The following is a 21,265-nucleotide window of genomic DNA, read 5'->3' as shown; positions in this document are numbered from 1 at the left end:
AACCATGCACCAACTAACACTGCAAATCCCTCCATGGCTCTTCTTGCAGGGCAAACCCACAGTGGGGCTGGGAGGACACAGTTTTTTTCCCAAAGAATGAATGCTCCCTGATATTTCTGCCCCATCCAACCATAGTGCTACTGACCTCCTCCCCAGCAGTTCAGCTGCTCCGTCTGTATGGAAAATTCCGTGTGTGAGCCCCAAGTGGGCAGGAGGCAGCAGGACATGGCTCAGGGTGGAGCTGTTTGTGTGCCTGAGGCAGCTGTTCCGCCTTGCTAGATGAGGAGAGCTCAGGACAGCCTTGCCCAGGGACATGGAGGGGTCTGCCAGGGGTAAATGTGTGGCACAGGCACCATTTCAGTGTCTTCAGGGGGGCAGACTGATCTAGCAGCTGCTGGATGCCCACTTTGAGATGTACAGTTCTAATGCTAGTTCATGGAAGAATTCCTGCCTTAAGCTCTCTTCTTTACCTTACAAAAAGCAGATATTCTGTCTAAAGTGTTTGTTACTATGCTTTTCATCTTTGTGCTGCTGAAATCCCCAGGTAACAGAACCAATAATCCACATCCCAGAGTTCTTACGGCTGTTTTCACATCAATGCAACTGCAGAGTGGTGAGGGCTGTTTTCTCAACAAATTCTCTGCTAAAGAATGGGAAAGTGAGGCTCATTATTTCTTCCTACTGACAGGCCCAGTAATGCACCATGAAATCGTTTTTCCTCCAGAAAAATTATTATGGTGAAAGGAAAAGACACTGAAAGGTTTACCTCTCAAAAATGAACAGTAATCCAGCTAACTGGAAAAGCAGATAATTTCTTTGGCTTTTGAAAGAGCACAGCGTGTATTGCCTGTACTTGGATTTCTACATTGAGACACATGAAACAGTGTCTTTTTTTGGGTTCACATTCACTGGATGATTTTCCATCTAACAGTCAAATATTTCAACTTTTTCCAGCTTGTCAAATGCCAAGGCAGTTTCTTTTCACCACTGAACAGAGGGAAAGCAGCAGATTCTTTTTTCTACAGCCTCAATTAAGCAGATGTTGTTGGAAGATGAGAAGACTTTTGATGTTAAGGCATGTCCTGGCAGCAGTCCTAGTCCTCACCTTTTGATTTTAGCAAATTGGAAATAAATGTGCAGGACGAGAATTTCCAGAAATGTATTTAACTGTCACTGGAACGAGCCTTCAATAGACTTCTTACCATGTTGGCAGACCAAAAGCAGCTCTTGTGTGCATCATGTTCTGTTTCTGAAAGCACATTTTGACACATGGAGAGCTTCACAAGAGATGTCCTCCAAAGTTCAGGAGACGCATCAGAGCATAAATTAGAGCAGGACACAAACACTACAAGTTACAGCATGGTCTGCCCCTGTAAGAAATTTTGGGCCTTTGTACCATATTTTCTGAAAAATCCTTTTGCTAGGATTTTTCTCCTATTCTAGCTGAGAAGCCTCAGAAAAGAAATGTAAACAATTAACTATCTGATGGCTGTGGAATGTGGTCTGGACACTGTTTACCAACAGGTGCACCTTTGATTGGTTCATGTGAGTTTTTTCTACTTAATAACTAATCAAAGATGCAGCTGGCTTGGACTCTCTGAGAGTCATGAGCTTTTGTTATCATTCCATTCCTTGCCTGTCCTTTCTAGCCTTCTGATGGATCTTTTCTCTCTATTCTTTTTAGTATAGTTTTAGTGTATAATTTTAATAAAATATATATCATAATATAATAAATCAGCCTTCTGAAACATGGAGTCAAGATTCAGATCTCTTCACTCACCCTGGGAGCCCCCGTCTGTTCAACCATAGGCCTTAACAGGAGTCTGGAAGGGTCTGAGTTGCAAAAATGACACAAAAATAATGATGTTTATAAAGCATCCTGACTTTTCATCTGCAACAAGAGTTGTTCTCTTTCCTTCAGAAAGGTTCATGCTCATTACCAGAGTCAGTGTACATTAATTTGGCTCTATTTCCCTATGCTTTCCCACCATGCCAAAAGAAATGCTTGCCAGAGATAAATTCACAGATCTGGCAGACTGGGAAGAGTCTCAGGAGATCATTTTGCCCAACATCCTGCACTGAAGCTGGCTGACAGTATCTGGACACCACCCCGATGTTTTTATTTTCACCTTAAGAAATCGATATCCCTGGGTAATAATGCTTTGCCACACTTTCAGACAGATATCCTGATATCCTGCTGAAATCCTTTAGGTAAAAGGGAAACTGATTCTTTTTTGCTCATCCCGAAATGGACATGCAAAGTTGTTGCCCCACCTGCATCAATCCCTTCCAAGCTGCTGCAGCATTCCTTTCTTTCTACCCCTCTTATGCTGATTAGTTTCCTGTGCTTTTCCCTTGCCTGTTTCTACTTACTGCTTCCAGCTGAGACAAAGGATTCCAGCTGGCAGTTCACTGCTGCTTCAGAAAGTGGAACAATTGCTACTGCTGCCTACAGAAAGAGATTTTTATTGTCAGAACAAAGCTCTTCTCTTCTTCAGCAGTATCTGATTATTGACATGTACCTGACTGGAGCTCTGTAGTGTGGATCACAGAACACCAGGAATGTGAGGGGATTAAAAGAGACTCTCTAGTGAATGATATCTTCAAAATATATTTGTCTCCCTTGTTCTTAAAAAATGTCCAACAGGAGATTTCATTGTCATTATAGGCAATCCATTCCAGTGCTTCGCTGTCCTCACATTCAGGTACTAAGAGACAAAATGCTACCTTAAATCAGTAGGGTGCAGTCAGAAAAATCTGCTGTGGTGCTTCCTAGCTGCTAACTTCCATTTTTGTGCTTGTTTACTGAATTTCTTATCTGAAAGGAGAAAGACTTTTCTGAATTTTAGCTGCTTTCATTTCCAATTCCCTCTAAATTTTCAAGCATGTGTTGAATTCTGATGCATGTGTCCACAATACTTACAACCTTGATTTATTTTCCCAGTCCCTAACACTATGACCATGTTCTCTCATTGTCCTCCAAACTAAGCAGTGCTGAACAGAGCCAGGGCCAAAACAGAGCATCATAAAATAGCTGTGAGCACTCTTTGGGAGCAAGTTTCCAACTGCTGCACACCTTTCTTCTCACAACCACATAAACACTCTATTTCCTTAATTTGCTCTTGGGAATGTCACTAAGAAGTGGCAGAAATGTCACTGGGGCTGAGATTATACCACATGAGTTGTAGCCTCCTTTTTTCCCCCATTAGGCCACTTAAGCAGCTGAAGGCAGAAACTCCACAGGTTTAGCATGATCCATTCTCAACAATCCTTGTTGGCTATTTCCTTTATCAGTTTATATCATTGAGGTACTTACAAAGTCATTTTTAATGGCTGTTTCAGAACCTTCTCAGGAATCAAAGTTACACTGACAGGTCCAAAGAAGTAATACCTTCTCTTGCATCAAAATACAGGCAGTGCACATGTCCACAGAGCATCCAAAATCCTCATTTCAGAATACAGGTCTCCTTTCCTACCTGAAATGCTGCTACTGTTAGCTCAGAACTTTTTCCACAGTCAAATTATAACCTCATCAGAGGCTCAAGCATGGCAGGAATGACATTTCCAGGGTTTTCCATTGCTGAGCACTTCCTTGCCAGATGTTTTGTGACAGAAAGTCTGAAAGGGATTTTACCCCAAGTCAGTAGACACTGCCCCTAATCAGACAGTGATGCCAGAATCTCTCTGAGCAAAATCACCAAACTATTTGTAAGAGGACAAATATTTATGTTTTTTCTTTCCAAGCTCAAATTCTGGAATTGAAGAGTTGTTTTGATTGACTATTTCAGGGGAAAAAAATTGCAATTATAAAGGTGTAAAAAAGGTAACGTCCTGAGTGGGACAATGCAATCTGAATGGAAGTTTGCAATGCTATGGATATTGTGGTTATAAGTCTTCATGCATGTGCCACATGGAAAAGAACTTTGTGTTCCCCCTGCCCCATGCATTCCATATGAGCACATTAGAAATTGTAAGCTGTAATTTACATCCTGTTTCAGGAAGCAGAAAATATTATTACTCCTTTCTTACAGTCAGGAAAACATAAAGAGGCCTTGTTCAAGGTGTTATAGGTAATAATCGATAAAGCCAAATTAATAATTAATAAAAATAGATTTTATTTCACGTCTGAGATACGATCTCCGATAGCCACAATCAAAGGGACAGTGTCGAGCCCGGGATTGGCACTGGGTGAACTCTGATCCGAACTCTACCGCTTCGGATCCCCTCTGTTCACGAAAGCTCTCCCTGTCTGGGTAGTTTTTATACCATTTTTTTCGTCTGGGGCAGAGTCTCTCCTTTTCTTTTCATGGCTTCACATATTCATGTAGTCTCCTTTCTCAGTGTTGGGCTGGACAAAACAGTTTCTGGGAAGAGATGAATGCTGATCATGAGTTATGGGAACCTGGCATTGGGATGCACGTTCCTGATGACTCTGGCTATCTGGATACTTATAGAGTATTCATTGCTTGGGAGCTTCCTGGACTGTTCTTGGGAAAGAGCCCATCTCCACTGTACCCACATCTTTTAGTTTGTTAATTAGGTCTTTTTCTCCACTGCCATCTGTGGTTTCGCAATTTTGTATGGCAATCTCCCTGGCTCTGGCTTGTGGGTTTAAAACTTTTAAGAGCATTTCTTACAAGCATCTTACAAGCATGACTTACTTCATGTATATTTCACATAAGCATGAATTATTCCAAATCATATATTACAAAGGTCAAAGTGAGTCAGCAGAGAGCAGAGGATGAAATTAAGCTATTCTCATGTTTTAATAACTCAGGCTAGTTACTCTCCTTCTTTTTCCCTTTCAGATAGTGTTCACCTGGGTAATGTATCTCCAAACCAGAAATGCTCCTCACAGGTCTGTATTTTAAACATGGTGAAGGGCAGAGGGAAATCAACCTTCTCACTGGACAGCCACCTTGGTTTATGCTTCATCGATCTACAATGCCCTACATAAATGTTAGGGGATAGTTAATGCAGTTAGCTCTCATGCTGCAGGTTCTTTCTCCAAAAAATAGCCTTTTAAAACAATGTGTGCCTTACAGATGCATTTATGAGGTGAAGAGTCCCTTATATTCCCTGCTTTGGTTTTTAAATTTGAACTAAAATGGAAAGGATAAAAATCAGAACTGTTGATGGTGTCACTGCTTTACAAAACTCCCAGATTCCTCTCTGGAATCTGAGCGGGGATTCAGGTCTCCCTCAGCCAAGTGCCCATTGCTCCAAACAGACATTACTGACTGGTGTCCTCACCTCAAAGCACTGCAATTAGATTCTCCAGAAGAAAATGAGCAAAAAGCTTGTGATGCACTGGACTGTGGGGACTGAAGGAGAATTTCTAGACATGCTCTGAAATGTGCCTGAAGAGAAAACAAATAACTGCATTTCTCTGGCTGCAAACCAGTCACGGTCTGATCAGCCAAAGCATATGTTTGGCAGATAGTAAAAGAGCATGTTATAGATAAAAATTTATGAAGCCAATTTAATAATCAAAAAAACAGAATTTATTGTGTGACCAATATACTGTCTCGACAGGCACAATTAAAGGGACAGCATCAACCCCGGGATCGACACTGGGTGAACCCTGATCCAACCTCTATCGCATTGGACCTGCTCTGTTCACCAAGGCAGTCTGGTACAGTATATATACTGTATATATGTGTATATATATATATATATATACATATATATATATATATATACCCTTTTTGTTGCCCGAGGCAGAGTCTCTCTTGTTCTTTTCATAGTCAAACATATTCATGTCGTCCTCTTTCTCTGAGTTGGACTGGACAATGTGGTTCTATGAATGCTGATGGTAGGGTTACAGGAACCTGGTATTCGGATGCAAGTTCCCGGATAGCTTCTGCTATGTTGATCTCAGAGCTTGACCGGTGTTGATCGCCCAGGTGGCCTTTGAGTAAGATCCATCTCCTTAAGGAGCTAGGCTCTTTCAATTGCAAATTAGACCTCTCCTCACTGCTGTCTGCAGTTTTGCAATGGCATCCAGCAGTCTCTTAGTATGAGGCAATTCCTCGGCTCCCGCATGTGGATTTGAGAACATTTTAAACATTAATGTTTAAACATTAACATTTAAACATTATAACATATATTCATATCATATTCTACATAAGCACAAATTACCTATATCACATATTACAAGCATGAATTCAATAGTCTTAAGCTGAAGTTGGACAGTCTAATTGGATGTTAGGAAGAAATTCTGCCCTGTGGGTGCTGAGGCCCTGGCGCAGGTTGCCCAGAGCAGCTGTGGCTTCTCTTGGATCCCTGGCAGTGTCCAAGGCCAGGCTGGATGGGGCTCTGAGCAACCTGGGAGAGTAGAAGTTGTCCCTGCCCATGGAAGGGGCTTGGAACTGGCAGATCTTCAAGGTCCCTTCCAACCCAAACCACTCTGTGATTCTGTGATTTTCTTGCTTCATTCAAAAGAGAGAGGGTTCTTTTTATTTCAGGGATCTGTGTAGGTGCATTCCAGTTGTTGGCATCTCTAATCCTGCCAAAGACTGCTGTGTAGATAAAGATTCATTGGCAAAAATACACTGGAAGTACCATTCTACCTACCCCCAAGTTCCTGAGGGTGCACAGGGTGGAAATTATCCTGTATTCATACAGAAAGAAAGAAGGTGCTTAAGTGGCTGCAGGTGAGACACATTGTAACTGCCACTTTCATTCACAACTTTGCATGCAGAGGGTGCTTGAAAAGTGGGGTGTATGGAAAAAGCAAAGCGTTATCTAAAATGCTTTAGCTGACAGATAAGAAGCACAAAGGAGAGCTACTGCTGGAGCATTAGGTGAGAAAATTCACAAAGACTCTACAAGGCTAGGGAATATAAAAGCAACAGCAAATTATCTGGCAAGTAGCAAAGCTTTTTCCTTTTTTTCACTTCTATATGATTATATGTTGTAATAGTCTTTCTGTGTAAGTGTTGTGTTTATAATACATGCTGTGTTATAACCATAATCATAATCATGTAATCATAAAACCAGGGAAAACCCTGCTCTTTGAACTTCCGTGGGCAAGGACATCTTCGACCAGATCACGTTACTCAAGAGCCCAGAAACTTGAATGTTTCCAGGAACTGGGCATCCACCACATCTCTGGGCAACCTGTGCCACTGTTTCATCACACTCATTATAAAGCCATTTCTTCCTTATATGTAGTCTGAATCAGCCCTCTTGCAATTTAAAACAAATTACTCCTTGTCCTATCACATCAGGCCCTCACAAAATGTTTGTCTCCATCTTTCTTATAAACCCATTTTAGGTGCTGGAGGGCTACAACGACGTCTGCCTGGAGTCTTCTCTTCTCCAGGCTGAAAAAGCCCAACTGTCTCAGCCTTTCCTCATAGGAGAGCTGCTCCATCCTTCTGATTCATGGCCCTTCTCTGGACTCACTCCAAAAGCTCCTGTGCTGAGGACCCCAGAGCTGGATGCAGCACACCAGCTGTGGAGGGGCAGAATCTCTTCCTTGTGCTGGCCACACTGCTTTTGATGCATCCCTAGGAATCTAGGAGTTAAGGCTCCTATGTCTTAATTACTCATCTGTAAATTCTAGATAATGGTCCTTCCCTATTTTAGTGTGCTGCTGGGAAGATAAATACATTAAAAGTATTTAAATACTGCAGGGTAAAGGGCTGTGCAAGTAGCAAAGAGAGAAAGAAAAAAGTCACAGTTTTTAATGCCTTCCTGGAGTCATGAGTGTGGAGAGAGTCCAGGGGCTGGAATCAAGGAAGAAGGAAATGGGATGTCAGAGACCTGCCCATCCTTATGGCACACTTCCCTGTAGGGCAATAAGGGGTTCTCAGTTTGAAAGACAACAGCAAAGCCAGTGCCCTTCACAAAGGAGAAGGCCGGGTCTGTTCTGGGAGCAAGACAAAATCCTCCCAAAAGCCTCAGCAGAAGCCAAATGCTTGTCCCTGCAGAAGAGGAGGGTTTTATGTGTTTATCCAACACCTCTGGCTGGAGCTGAGCACCCTGGGGCCACAGGCTAGACATGCCAGTAATGCCTCTGGTGTTGGACCCCAGGAGCAGGGGTTAGAAAAAGGCAGTCTGGTTTCCAGTACACAAATTACTTTACTTTTCTCTGCCTTTCCTTCCCTATTCCCAGCACTGTTCTGGAAGGCTGCAGTCCCCAAAGAGGAGAGATGTCACAACTTGACATCATTGGGTGTTTTGGTTTTAATTCCCTGAAGAACTAAAAATGGCTGTTGCTGTCTGATGACTGAAAAAGGACCTGCTTAAAATACTAAGACTCTTAGGTCTCCAGAACCGTGCAGCAACTCTGACAGAATATTTTTATGGTCTAAAATGAAATATTTTTGATGGAGGATTGGCACTGGTCCTACAATCAATGTGGTTCACACCCATACTTTCCATAATTTCCCTCCTGAGAAGAGCTGGTAGGACAACATGCATAACCATCCCCATGGTCAACAGCATTATGCCTATGAAAGTCCAGGAAACCATGGAGTATTCCAGAGCACCTACAGCCCCTGGTACTGCATAAAGGAGGATCCAGCCCCCAAAGGGTTATTCTGACAGAGCACCACCTGTTTCCCTCCTGACTAGAACTTTGTACATCCTTTTATTTGATATTCTAATTACTGTACAAACATTTATTATCTTTTAACATGTGCAGCTCAAATGGATGATTGTTTCTGAATTACTGGTCTCATAGTCACTTCAAAGAAGTCTCACTTCCTTGTGAGATACAGTGTGAAGCATGGACAAGATCCTCCTTCTGGAAGGATCCTGCAGGCATCCACTGGACAGAGGCTGAGTTTGTACCTTATGCCCCTTAGAAGAAAATAATTTTCTCATCCTCCTACACAGCCCATCTCCTAAAAAAGAGAGGACAGAAATAAATGTTTAAACACACCAGCTGGTATCACCATTAGAAAAAACAAACAGAAGAAAATGGGCATATTCAGCTGGCTTAAATGCCACCAAGTGTCATCTTTGTCTCCTGTTTCCTGCTGTCTGATTCAAAACACTCACTCTGCACTTCCCTCAGGCTTTCTGAATTGCTCTCCAGAGGCACTAAACCCACTACAGGCACAGACATTTAGCTGGAATTTAGGTGGCTGGAAATGGCTCAAAGCAATTTGAAAACAAGTTAGAGCCACAGAAATAGAAATGTTCTCCTTGTTCATTGATACTCTCTGCTCCTTGAAGACCTGATGTGGACTAATCGAAGGTCTCAAATTTCATGGGACAATTTTCCTGTAATTTTCATAAAGAGCTCTTTTGCTCTGGTATTTTTTGTTTTGGGATCAGAATCTTGGCAAAAAGAGAAATAACTGAAAAACACATATATTTTCACTTTAGTGATAACTGAAACTTGTCAGCAGGATTTTCATCTGTGGAGCTCTTGTTATAGGTAAAAATTGATCCAGCCAATTAAATCAAAAATAAAAATTAAATTTATTTGCGACCGATGTCACAACAGTCCCAACCGCCAACAATCAAAAAGCAGCCCTGACCCCGGAATCAGAGCAGGTGAACTGCTAACTTAACAGCAACCGGTCCAACCAATTCTAACTGTGCAACCTTAAACAAAAATAGATAACTTTTATTCATAACAGTGGAAGAGGAAATATTTCTGCCAGTCCTTCCAGTGAAACTCACCCAGGCAGCTGCTGTCAACTGCTTGATTATGCCAAAGTAATAATGCCCATGGGACAGGTGAGGAAATCGAGCTGTGGGCATGTGCTGCTTCTGAGTGACATTAAAAACTGGCAGGAAAGAGCATCCTGGCACAATGCATGGCTGGAATACAATTAATCTGCCTCAATACAAAACCATACCAAAATTATTTCCAACTCTACAGCCACATGAGTACATTGAAAAGAAGAATAATGCTTTAAAAGATGGCTTTGCGTGGAAAATGGTCCTGCTTCTGATCCTGCTATGCTGCTCTGCTACTAGGTGAGAACTGTGGTCTTCTGTCCCATAGTGGGTACACACAAAAGACACAACAAAATGAGCAGTTTCTTAATCCACAGTGCTGTACCAGGAGGGAAGAAATCCATCCTAAAAAAGCCCTGAGGCAGGAGAAAGGCCAGGGTCTCAGTGGTTTACCAGAGGAAAACATGGTGCAGGAGGGAATCAGCTGTGTTTAGGAGACAGTTGCAAGACAAAAAAGCTCTGTGCTCTGCAAAGCAGCTGGATGAAGCAGCAGCCAGCTCCAGTCCCTTCTAAGTGTCCATCTGCTGGAGCAAATACCTGAGAAAGATTTCCAGCAGCTCTGTGCCACTGCAAGACTCCTTCCTTGGATGAAGTTAGAAGCTGAAAGGCTCTCACCCACTCCAGTAACACTACTAGTGATGGGAACAGGTCATGAAAGATCCTACAGAAGCTTCATCTGGAAGAACAGCAAATCCCAGCTAGTGATGGCATTGCCTATACAAGTTCCCTTCTCACCACTGTCCAGCTTAGAAAGCATTCAGCAGTCTTCATCTTCTGCATTTATACTCTCCAGACTATTGATTTTCAGCTATTTCCCACATCAAAGAGAAGGGCTTTTCAGCAACTGCCAATTTCTACTGTGAAGAGGTGCCACACAAATATGTTAATTGACTGGGGAGAGCTTTGAGACTGGCAAGCAAAATATCTATGTTTAGAAACTATCAATGTTTAGAAAACTCCTCCAATTCCTATTCCCAATGTTTTAGCTTCATCTAGTTTATTTCCAGATGTGTTTCCTTAGTTTCTCTGTGGTTATAGTAAGGACTAATGCTAAGCAATCTTCACATACAGACCCCACATGAGTTAGGCTAGGGTAAAGCAGCCCATGAGGGAATTCTGGCACAATTCACTGGTGGATTTTGCCCCTTCTCCCCCAGTCCCCCCACCTGAGCCTGTTGGTACAAGTGTTTGGACTGACAGAGCTTCAGACTCCCCAGCTTTCCCCAGCTGGCTCTGAAGTCCTTGACCTGCAGAGTGAAACATGGCCTTGGTAGACTACAGTTTTAATGGGTAAGTCTAGGATTTTAACTCCAGCTGCTGTAGTTCACCATACATTTTTATTTGATCTATAATCCTAAGAAAAGCCTTCCTATGAAGCCAAGTTGTGCAGGAGTGGCTGCTCTTTTACTGGGAAGTAAAAAATCAACAACCCTCACAAATTACGAGAGGCGCTGAGCCATCAGATGTGCTTCCCAGCATTTATTATCTGATTTGGTGTGTTAATGGCTGGTTATTCTCATTAGCTGCTCTCTGGATTGACACAAGCTGTTTTCCTGCACTTAGGCAGTGCAGCCTAGTGTGTAAAGGCAATTAGCATGAGGACTATGGATTAACTGGGGAATCAGATGTCAGCTGTGTTCCCATTCTCCAGCAGTGACCTAAGGAGATGCTGCTTCTGCAGCTCACAGTGCCAAGAGCCCCTGGCTGAAGTGAAGGCACTGATGTACAAATAGGAAGGCAGGTGCTGCCCTTCTGAACTTGCACCAGGGAAAGACAAGACAAACAAGGCAGAGCTGAAGCAGAGCCATAGAGATTGAGATATTTGTTAAACAAGAACTTGCCAAGGGGGAAGCAGGGCTCTGCAAACACACTGCTGTGCAGGACAGCACTGGTGTTAAAGCAGTTTGACCTGGCTGCTCCACTTGCTGTGACTGATCCCTCTCTTGTGTCAAATAAAAACTGTTAAGGAAACCTGTGCACAGCTGTGTACAAGAACCAATAAGATATCAACTGGGAGGGAGAACTGTGGAAAGCTACAGCACTTAGAAAGAGAAATCTGTCTCATGAGGCCTGACACTTGAGCACATAGATGTTCTCTTGTTGTGTGTGAGGTAATGCTGTCCTCAAGGGCAAAATCACTTGAAGTGATATGACTGCAAGAAATATAGCACTTCACCTTATTCTGAAACCATCTGAGAACAGAAGCCCTTTTGTTTTGTCCTTTTGTTGTCAGAAGCTGGAAACCAGAGCAGGAGACACACCTACATTTGATGCTGAAGAGAGATTGTCTCCACAGCTGGAACAAAGAGCTGACAGACTTCAGCTCTTGGGCATAAATTCCTTGCTCAGGTTGCATGGAACCTTTCTGTTGGCAAAAAGTGTTACAAAAGGTGGGGTCAGATCACAGAAGGGGCCTGGAAACAAATCTTGCTGCCCAGCGTGGAATTATTGCTCATGTGCTGCTGATGGGTGAAGCAAGGCCAGCATTAACAGCCTGTCTGCATAGCATGCCCAAGACCCAAGTAAAGAAAGGTAAAAAATAGCACATACAGAAAGCAAAAATGTGAATTTTCAGATTAGAGGAGGAAAACATGAGGAAAAGCATAAACAATGTGTTAGAAAAGCTGAATCTCTGTTTGGGATCTTATAAACTTTGTGAGTACAAGACTGAAAAAAGGGGGATTCAGGTTTGCCTAGATCCCTTTGAAAAGCCTAATTGGACCCAGCCTAGGTTTGTGTCTAAACTGAACTTGGAAAGCCAAAGCAGCCAAGGCAGCCATAGGGGCTCCCTGTGTTGAGTGTGAGGGACACAGGCAAAAGGAGGATGTCACTGTTGTACAGGGCTGCATCTACTGGGTTCCCAGAGAGGCTGTGCAGCTCAGCATGGAGGAGCAGCCACAGACTGGTGAGGAGGAAACAAGCTCCTCACGTACACCCCGGCATCCCCACTGCCCCACACCTGGTGAGAATAGGCCATCATTCTGAGGACACTGCTCTGGGATACCCACAGTGGGGTCATCTCACTGTGAGGGGATGTTGCTGGTATCAATTCACAAATGCAGCTCCTTATCTGCTACAACTATGTTCTGGTCCTAAAATTAGCTCCAGAGCATAGCAAAGTAGCCATGGTGTGGGTGTGATCTGCCTGCTTTCAACCTTTGTGAGGCTGAATGCAGGCTGAAGGACTCATGCCCATGCATTATGGCAGCCAGTTAAATCTACTAAACTGCCTTGAACAAACCATCACTACATGGATCTGATGAATTGGCTGCCTGTCAGTCAACAAATCCTTGTGTTCTCCTGATACACCCAGCAACTCACCAAAAACTTCAGTGGTTCCTTTTAGGAGAACCACCTAAAGACACAATGCATTGTATTCTGAGCCATGAGGAAAGGCTGAGGGAATTAGGATTGTTCAGCCTGAAGAAGAGAAAGCTTTGGGGTGACCTCATTGTGCCCTTCCAGTGCCTGAAGGGAACCCACTAGAAAGATGGAGAGAGACAGTGCCTGAAGGGAACCCAATAGAAAGATGGAGAGAGACTCTTAACAAGGGCCTGGAGTGACAGGGCAAGGAGCAATGGCTTCACACTGACAGAGAGGAGGTTTAGATATCAAGAAGAAATTGTTCCCTGTGAGGGAGGTGAGGCACTGGCACAGGATGCCCAGAGAAGCTGTGTCTTCCCCTGGATCCCTGGCAGTGTCCAAGGCCAGGTTGGATGGCACTCTGAGCAACTCTGAGCAAGAGGAAGGTGTCCCTGCTCTGGCAGGGGGGTTGGAACAAGATGATCTTTTAAGGTGACCAACCCAGGCCATGACCAACCCAGGCAGGGTTGGTCTGGCAGGGGGGTTGAACAAGATGATCTTTAAGGTCCCTTCCAACCCAGGCTATTCTGAGATTCTATGAGTCTATGAAGTAGATTATTTAATCTATAAAAAGTTCTGATCAGCAGAAGCATCTCTAAGTCTGCCCTCCCAAGGGGATCTTCATTCTGATGGCCAGACTAAAGGATGCTGAAGATTTGACCTGTACTGATGCTTTGGAAGGTATGTGCAGTGTATCAGCTGCTACTACTGAACTTGGTTGGGCCATATGTGGGACCAGTATGGACCATAATGTGGGTCCATCCTGACAACATCCTGACAATTTCCCTTGGAACAGATGACTCTGAGAAGCACTGTGCGAGCAGAATCCAGTAGAAGGAAGTTGTGGGGACAAATCCAGCTCTTCTGCTGCAGCTGTTGCACAATGGCAGCCTCATCAGCTGCAGGAAATTCAGAGAGAAACCATGTGACAGTGCACTGGATATGCTGGCACTGATGAGGAGGGGCATGTCCTCTTCCACCTGGAACAGAAACAGCATCAGATGTTGAAGCAGGGAGTGACTGTCACAATTAGGGGGAAATGCTGGACAACACAGGTGCACAGGCATCCAAATGCAATCCCACTGCTCCACGGTAACAACTTGTCCTGTGGGATGACACTGAGGGAGTGCACACTGGTGGCCTGCAGAGCCATCTCTTACACTCACATTTTTATAAACTCAGAAAAGCAGCCCTAGCCTTTTGAGGAGTAACCACAATGGGCACAATGGGAGAAAAAAGCAATCTTATCTGCTCATTCCCATGAAACCACCCAGAGGCAGACACGGAATTCAGTGGTGTGCCCTCAGAGACTGTTTCACATTGGGAACTGAAAGATGTCAGCCACAAGCAGCTGTGAGAGCTTTTTAGGCAAGCCAAGTGGTAAATTGATGGCATGTAGTGACAGAGATCCAGTTCAGCCTCAAAACATCTTGAGTGGCAGCAAGAGGAGAGTGAGTCACATGCTGCTGTCAGCTGTGCCACCACAGCTGGAGACCCTGGGTTTTGCCAAGCTGTCAGCCATATGGCAAGTGAGGCACAGAACCATTCATCTGCATTTCCACAATAAACATCTCTGGATAACGCAAGCACGGGGCCATGTCAGCACTCACCAGACTTCACTACACTTCACTCTAGCAAAAGCCAAATCTGCACACACATTGTGCTTGCACCTGTAGTTGTTCAGGTAAGTAGGGAAATAGTTCACGGTGCACTGACTCAGCCACTGACCAGCAGGATGCACTTGGCATGGCAAGGTCCTGCCAGCTTGGCTTGTCTGAGCTGCCTTGCCAGAGCTGGATATAGCCCTGGGCTCTTTTCTTCTTCACAGAGTATTTTCTCTGAAGTCTTAGGAGACTTATTAGTGATAAAACCAGGGCTAAACTTCAAGGGATTTGGTTCTGGGGTTAAAGGAGGATTTGAATTTGGCACTGAAGCTATTGAGAGGGGACCCTCCTCTACCCCTGGTTATAGGAAGTTGATGCAATTGCCATCTTTGATTTTTGCTTTCAAGAGTTAACAAAACCAGCAAACCCTGATCTTCCCCCAGGGCTGAGCTACAGAAACTGGCTGGGATGAAGCACTTCAAATTCCAGACAGACGCTGTAATAAAATGTGGAAATTGGATGCAAATTATTTACTACATTTATGATACCACATTATTTACTGGTACTGCAGTTTGATAATCACAGTAATAATTTTCAAATTACCTTTGCTCAGCATTAACTTTTACGAGTACTGAAATGCTTCTTAGTGTTCTTAAGCAGAGAATTCTTATGCAGAGAGGATTTCTAACACTTGTGCCATGCTCCTAAATTGAAACAACTTGCAAATGGCTACAGAGGCCCAGTGAACTGAAGGCTGACTTTCAAGGGTACAAATGGCAGTGAAACATTATTTATTTACAGAAAATAGCAAATTCAACTAATCACATGTTGCAGACCACACGGGAAGTTTTACATAAAACACGATGTTAAATTTACAGCTCTCTATTCCTGGTTAGTGGGGGAAAATAACCAAAAAGCCACTAACCCAACTTTCTTCTCCTACAGTGACTGTCTGTGTGTTTCTGAAGAGCACACAAGTCCCTGAATCCAGTAGAATTGAGATGCTAATCTGCACCAGATAAGCTGCACCCTGGGACACCTGTTCAGTATTGACTTGCTCAGGCATAATAGTTGGCTGGGACAGATGGTAAATGAGGACATCAGATACCTACTGGGAGGAGGTGGAAGATCAGAAATAGGATCTGGGAGCCATTATCTTGCCATCCTACATATCTAGGCATGCAGGATTTTAAAGTTGACTATGAACAGGAAACTTTCCTCTCCCTTGAAATCAAATATCCATTAACAAATTAACCAGAACAACAGGACAAGATAGGTCTAAGTATTTCAGAATAAACACAGCAAGGCAATACACGCTGACTCTCACAACTTCTAAGAGATGCTCAGAGAAATCAATCTTCCAGAAGCTATCCTTCATCAAAATGATCTGACTCAATATAAGGAGCCACTGAAACATAATTGTTGCACGATGGTCATCTTTCAGTTGTTTCAGTTTCCTGATGTCTGCACCCTTGGATAAAGGCAGACATGGATTACTCAACTGATGATGCACACAGAGTGTATTTTTGTCCCAGAGACATCCACAAACAAAACTACATTTATATGCTTATTATGTATAATGAAAGAAAAAAAAAAAAAAAAAAAAAGAAAGCAAACCCAAAGCAATGAGTCACTTCCCTGAAAGCAATTTGCTTAATCACGTGCATGGTCATCCTGAGTGATGCTGTTGTGAGTACACTGACACATCTTCAGTTTGCTCTTCTCACTGACTAAAAGAGAAATGTCTGTGACATACTCATCCACATCAGCAATTTCATCTGTTGTCTCATTCTCGTGCTTCTGCTAATTAAGGATGTTGTGCGTGATAGGCCAGGGCAGCAGGTAGCAGTGAGATATGAGCAGTGTTCTGCTCTGTGCCACACAGCCAGCACAGAGGAGCAGAGCAGGAAAAGTCTGGAGTGAACATAAAGCTGCTCATGAGCTTTCTGAGGCACCTGCTGAACTACCAGCCACTGGAAGTGATCAGCCCTTTTACATACCTCTGCATTGTAGCTTTGGCTGCTGCCACACGAAGATGGAATTTCTCTCACCTAAAGCACCATGTGTCTGGACTAATTCTGTGAGCTGCCTTTCAGGGTGATGGGGGAGAGGTCCTCAGCTCACATCTACTCACAATCTCACAATCACTTGCAAGAGCCACAGGAGTTTGCAGGTGCTAAGTTCTCCTAAGGACTGAGCAGTCAGCAGAGGCAGTGTGTCATCATAAAATATAAATTAGCATCATCATAACATATAAGCAAGCACAATTTTATGGTATTGCCTTACTCCAGGATTACCATCTTGCTTCCTATGGTCCCTATCCCATTAAACTTCTTGGTCTGCAGCAGGCTCTGAGGGCTGTGCACTCAATACCTCATCAGACAAATGCTGGGTGACCTACCCCATAACTCTGTCCTTCTTTCCTACTCTGGGAAAGCAATGATGCTTTCAGCAACACAAACCAGCTGTATGTAACCAAGTCTCAAATTACTCATGGATTTCAAATTCATCACCTGTATTTTCTCAACCCTGTGTGTTTCACAGGAGGTTTATTGCTCAGTCAGACAGCTCTTTGCACAATTACAATGTGGGCTTTTGCTCACAGGACAGAGTAGATATTTGTATTTCGTAATCTGCATTTATTTGACAAAGTCACAGTGAGAGATTCTGTTTTGCTATAACCACAGATTGTCTTACTTACAGAGTAAAACTAACCATTAGTCTAGTGAGACAACTAGACGAACAGCATTAATTAGCAAGTGTGTAAACAAAATAGGTCTGCATCAGCATTCACAAAGCTGAACCTATCAACCACAGGGAAGCCTTTGCCTTTTGACTGCTTTTCTTGGATTTGCTCTCCAGTGGTGAGGTTCAAACAGACCACAAGGTGCCCCTCCAGCCATCATCCCACTACTGTAAAAACCACTCCCATTTTCATAAGGGACATAGGGGAAGACTGTGATTCAAATCTAACCATAGAGGACCTGTGGAGAGATACTGAGATGTTTAATCACACTGCACACACATCTTAGGCTGGGTGTTTCCTTCTGGTCCCTGCCAAGAGACTGCCAAGAGATCAAGCTCTCACAAGTTCATCATACACTAGTGCTTCTTGTTATGCTCAAGGCTACATTTTCAGTGGATTCAACTGATGTTTTGAGATAATAGGAATGCCTGATCCATGTGGAATACTCAGTAACCCCAAAAAACCTGTCAAGAAGAATAAAGTGCATGGAGTTCCTGTGCTAGTAAACCATAGCATTCCAAAACCCAGAACAAAGCAAAGAGGAAGCTTGGCTGAGAGTTCATATCCTTGTAGAAAAAAGTATTGGTTTCCCAGTGTCACTGTATCTTAATGAACATTCATTCTCCCTTTAAAGATTTCATCCCAAACCATGAACCAGCAATCCACAAGAAGCTATAATTTTTTTATAACACTCATAAAGGTCCATAAGACCCATCTAGTCTTTTGGTCTTTCCCTGATACAGACGTTTTTTGTCAAAAATCAGCTTTCAAATAGTGGAAGTACCATGTTTGGGGGGCTGATCAGCCCAGTCTGATTTTGTTACCTCCTGAGGTCTTTCTGGTCCCTGAAGGATCTCCTCTGTCTACCTGAATTTTGTTTGATGAAAATGCTCTTCAGCCTCCAAGCCTGAAAAATGCATGTTTCAAACACGCCTGGTTGTATTCTGGGTAAGACCACACGCCATAGGTTTGCATTGCTCCATGTGGGATTTGCTGATCTGCTGGGATCAGAACTGGAGCAAGTGCTCACCCGTGGAACACCTTCCCTGAACTGCCTTGATCAGAGAACTCAGACAAGAGCAAAGTCTCCTAGGGAAGCTTTCTCCTCCTTGCTTGTAGGGGCTATGGGTACTTCCTTCTGCACCCATGAATTCCTGGCACACCTGTATATACCTGTAAAGAAACATAGGAGTGCTCAATCTGCACTTTAGCCCTGAGGCATCTGCAAGACAAAACTGGCTCTGGCTTGTTCAGCTCTGATTCCAGAAGAATAATTAAATCAAACCCTGAACCATACACAGGATGAAAACGGACGTGCTTTACCTGCCTTTGATAAATATTTGATCACAAAAAACCTGTCACAGGTGGGAACACAGATTTTAATTTGTAGCCTTCTGTGCCTTTTGCCCTGCTGTTCTCCCTTTCCTTGGGAAAAGGACAGTTCCTTCCTCCAATACTTTTCATGAGGGATACAAATGGAAGCAACCCCCACAATGGAAATCAAGAGATGCTCAGGCCAAAACATAAACAAGACTGGCATTAGGAGACTTATTTTTACAGCCCCACTGCAAACCAGAAAATATGTGGGTTTTTTAAGTACCTATGTGCCTTAACAATTGCCTTAACATGCAGTTGAAATAGGATGCAATTTGTCTTTGGGTTTGGGCTTTTTCCTTTTCCTTAATATGCCTGGAGCTCATCTGGATTAGGCACCAGACTCAACAAGGGAGCTTATGCAGAGGGAGAAGCACACAGAGAATCACCTACTTACTGATTTCGCACTGACTTTGGGCACTCACCTTGGGCATACTTCTCTGCATTTCATTCTGGCTGGTTTGGAGAGTTTCTTGCTTAACTGGCTGCTTTCTGAGAATCTCATTTTCCAGTTTCCAGGTACAGCAATGCATAAACCCATTTACGGGTCACTGTCCCACAGTTTGTAAAGCAGAAAGAAAAATTTTACAAATCCCATGTCCACAGCTTCACTTTTTCTAACATTTCAACCAGTAATAGAGAAACTGAGCATCTGTGAATATGAGCAGGCAGCATAAATTCCTTCTTTAGCATAAAGACTGCAGTCACCATGAGATTGGTTTTATAAATCCTTAGTCATGCAGCTTCCATCCCTCAGCTCTGATGTAGTAAAAAATATAAGGAATTATCAGTTTATTACTGTGACCTCTGCATTGAGACTGCTGCTTAATGATGCAATCCCCAAGGTTCAGTTAAAGCAATTTTCTTGCTGTAAAATCCTCATGTTGCATTTGACGCATTTCCCTCTGATACATTAAGAGCTTTTATAGCTGACAAGTGACAACTGAGGTGAGATCAATAAATACAGGGCCACTCTACCCATTCCAGCCTTGAGCTCCTTTCTAAAGAAAACCTGCAAACAGGAAAGAGGCTGAGTGTTTTCACTTTAGTTTCTCTTCTGATGTAAAAGCAGATGTGAAATATCTTGTCATTAGAAATAGCAAGGTTTGTTTTCAGTTCCTTACTGGAGATTTCTTTTGGAAAAAATTCTACTTCTTTTTGAAGGGGTTTTTAAGTCTTCTTGGGATATTCGACTGTGGATGTTAAACACTCAGATGATTAAAAAATGTCAGAAATGTAAACTATATTGAAGGAAGTGCAGAATTAAGAGTTCTAGGAATACAATTTAAGGAAAGTTAAATGTAGGGTGTTCTTTTTGATGGGTATAATGAAAAGCAGAAGTATCACATAGGGAAAAAAACCACTAATGCCTATCCAGTCTTCTTTAAAATTAGAGAAAGCAATACATTTCTGGACCAAAATCTCCAATCAGCAAGGGAATACTCAAAAAGGGGACAAAATGTCAAGGGATAGTATAAAAGCAAGAAATGGAAAGTAAATATGAGACCATAGATGAGCCAGTAATGCTTTGGTCGTACAAACTCTTAGATTGATTTGACCATAACTTCCCAAAACCTCACTTCCGGGTCAAACCACGACACCTACCAACCTTAAAATTACAGTCCTGTTGTTTTGCAAAATTACACAGTAACTACCTTAAACACAGTAACAATTAACAATTTAAAATCTCATCCCCCCCCCATCGCCGCGTCCCCTGCCCATAAAGAGAGGACAAATTGTAAACTGCAGTTCCTCAACTGTGCAAAAAGCTCAACACACTTAATCAGCAATATTCAGAATTTATATTGTACTTCCATTTGCAAATGCCTCACAAATATTTGGCCGTAAATAATCCTCCCAGGATCCTCCAGCACAAGCTGGAGGTTATTAGTCACTTCCACTGGTGTGAGTGAGAACACTCACTTGTACCCTCATGAGCAATTCTGACAGCCAGAGAGGCGGCAACATCCACAAGGAATGACATAAAGCAGAATTTTCAAGTCCTTTTTGGTTTTTTTTTTTTTTTGTTTTTTTTTTTTTTTTTGTTTTTTTTTTTTGTAATGCAGATCTGATCCTGACCTTCCCTATGAGAGATAAGGAAATATTGTTATTTCGAATGGCAATAATACTCCAGTCTCAGATCTTCTTTTGGAGTATCACTGCATCCAGAAAAAATTCCAGCTGGTTCCCTCTCCTATTAAAGCTATTGAAAAGGTAAATGATGATTTATTGATGCTGTGTTTCTGCAGCACAGAATTTTAGCAGCAATAAATCTCTGTTCAGATGGATGATGTAATAATCTGAGCTTTCGACAAATGACTTAATGTTTCTTTACAAATGACTTCATGTTTCTTGGTGGTTCCTAGAACAGTTCATATTTCCTAACTGAATGAGGGTATACACAAAGTAGTTTCAGTAAAAGGTTAGATTTTTAATTTCATTTTATTGTCCTTCCTGTCTGGGATGGTAAATTGGT

Source organism: Pyrgilauda ruficollis, unplaced genomic scaffold (genome assembly GCF_017590135.1).
Source record: "Pyrgilauda ruficollis isolate IOZ18807 unplaced genomic scaffold, ASM1759013v1 scaffold229, whole genome shotgun sequence".
In the NCBI taxonomy this organism is placed as follows: domain Eukaryota; kingdom Metazoa; phylum Chordata; class Aves; order Passeriformes; family Passeridae; genus Pyrgilauda; species Pyrgilauda ruficollis.
The sequence above is the reverse complement of the archived record's forward strand: the minus strand, read 5'-3'. Positions refer to the sequence as shown.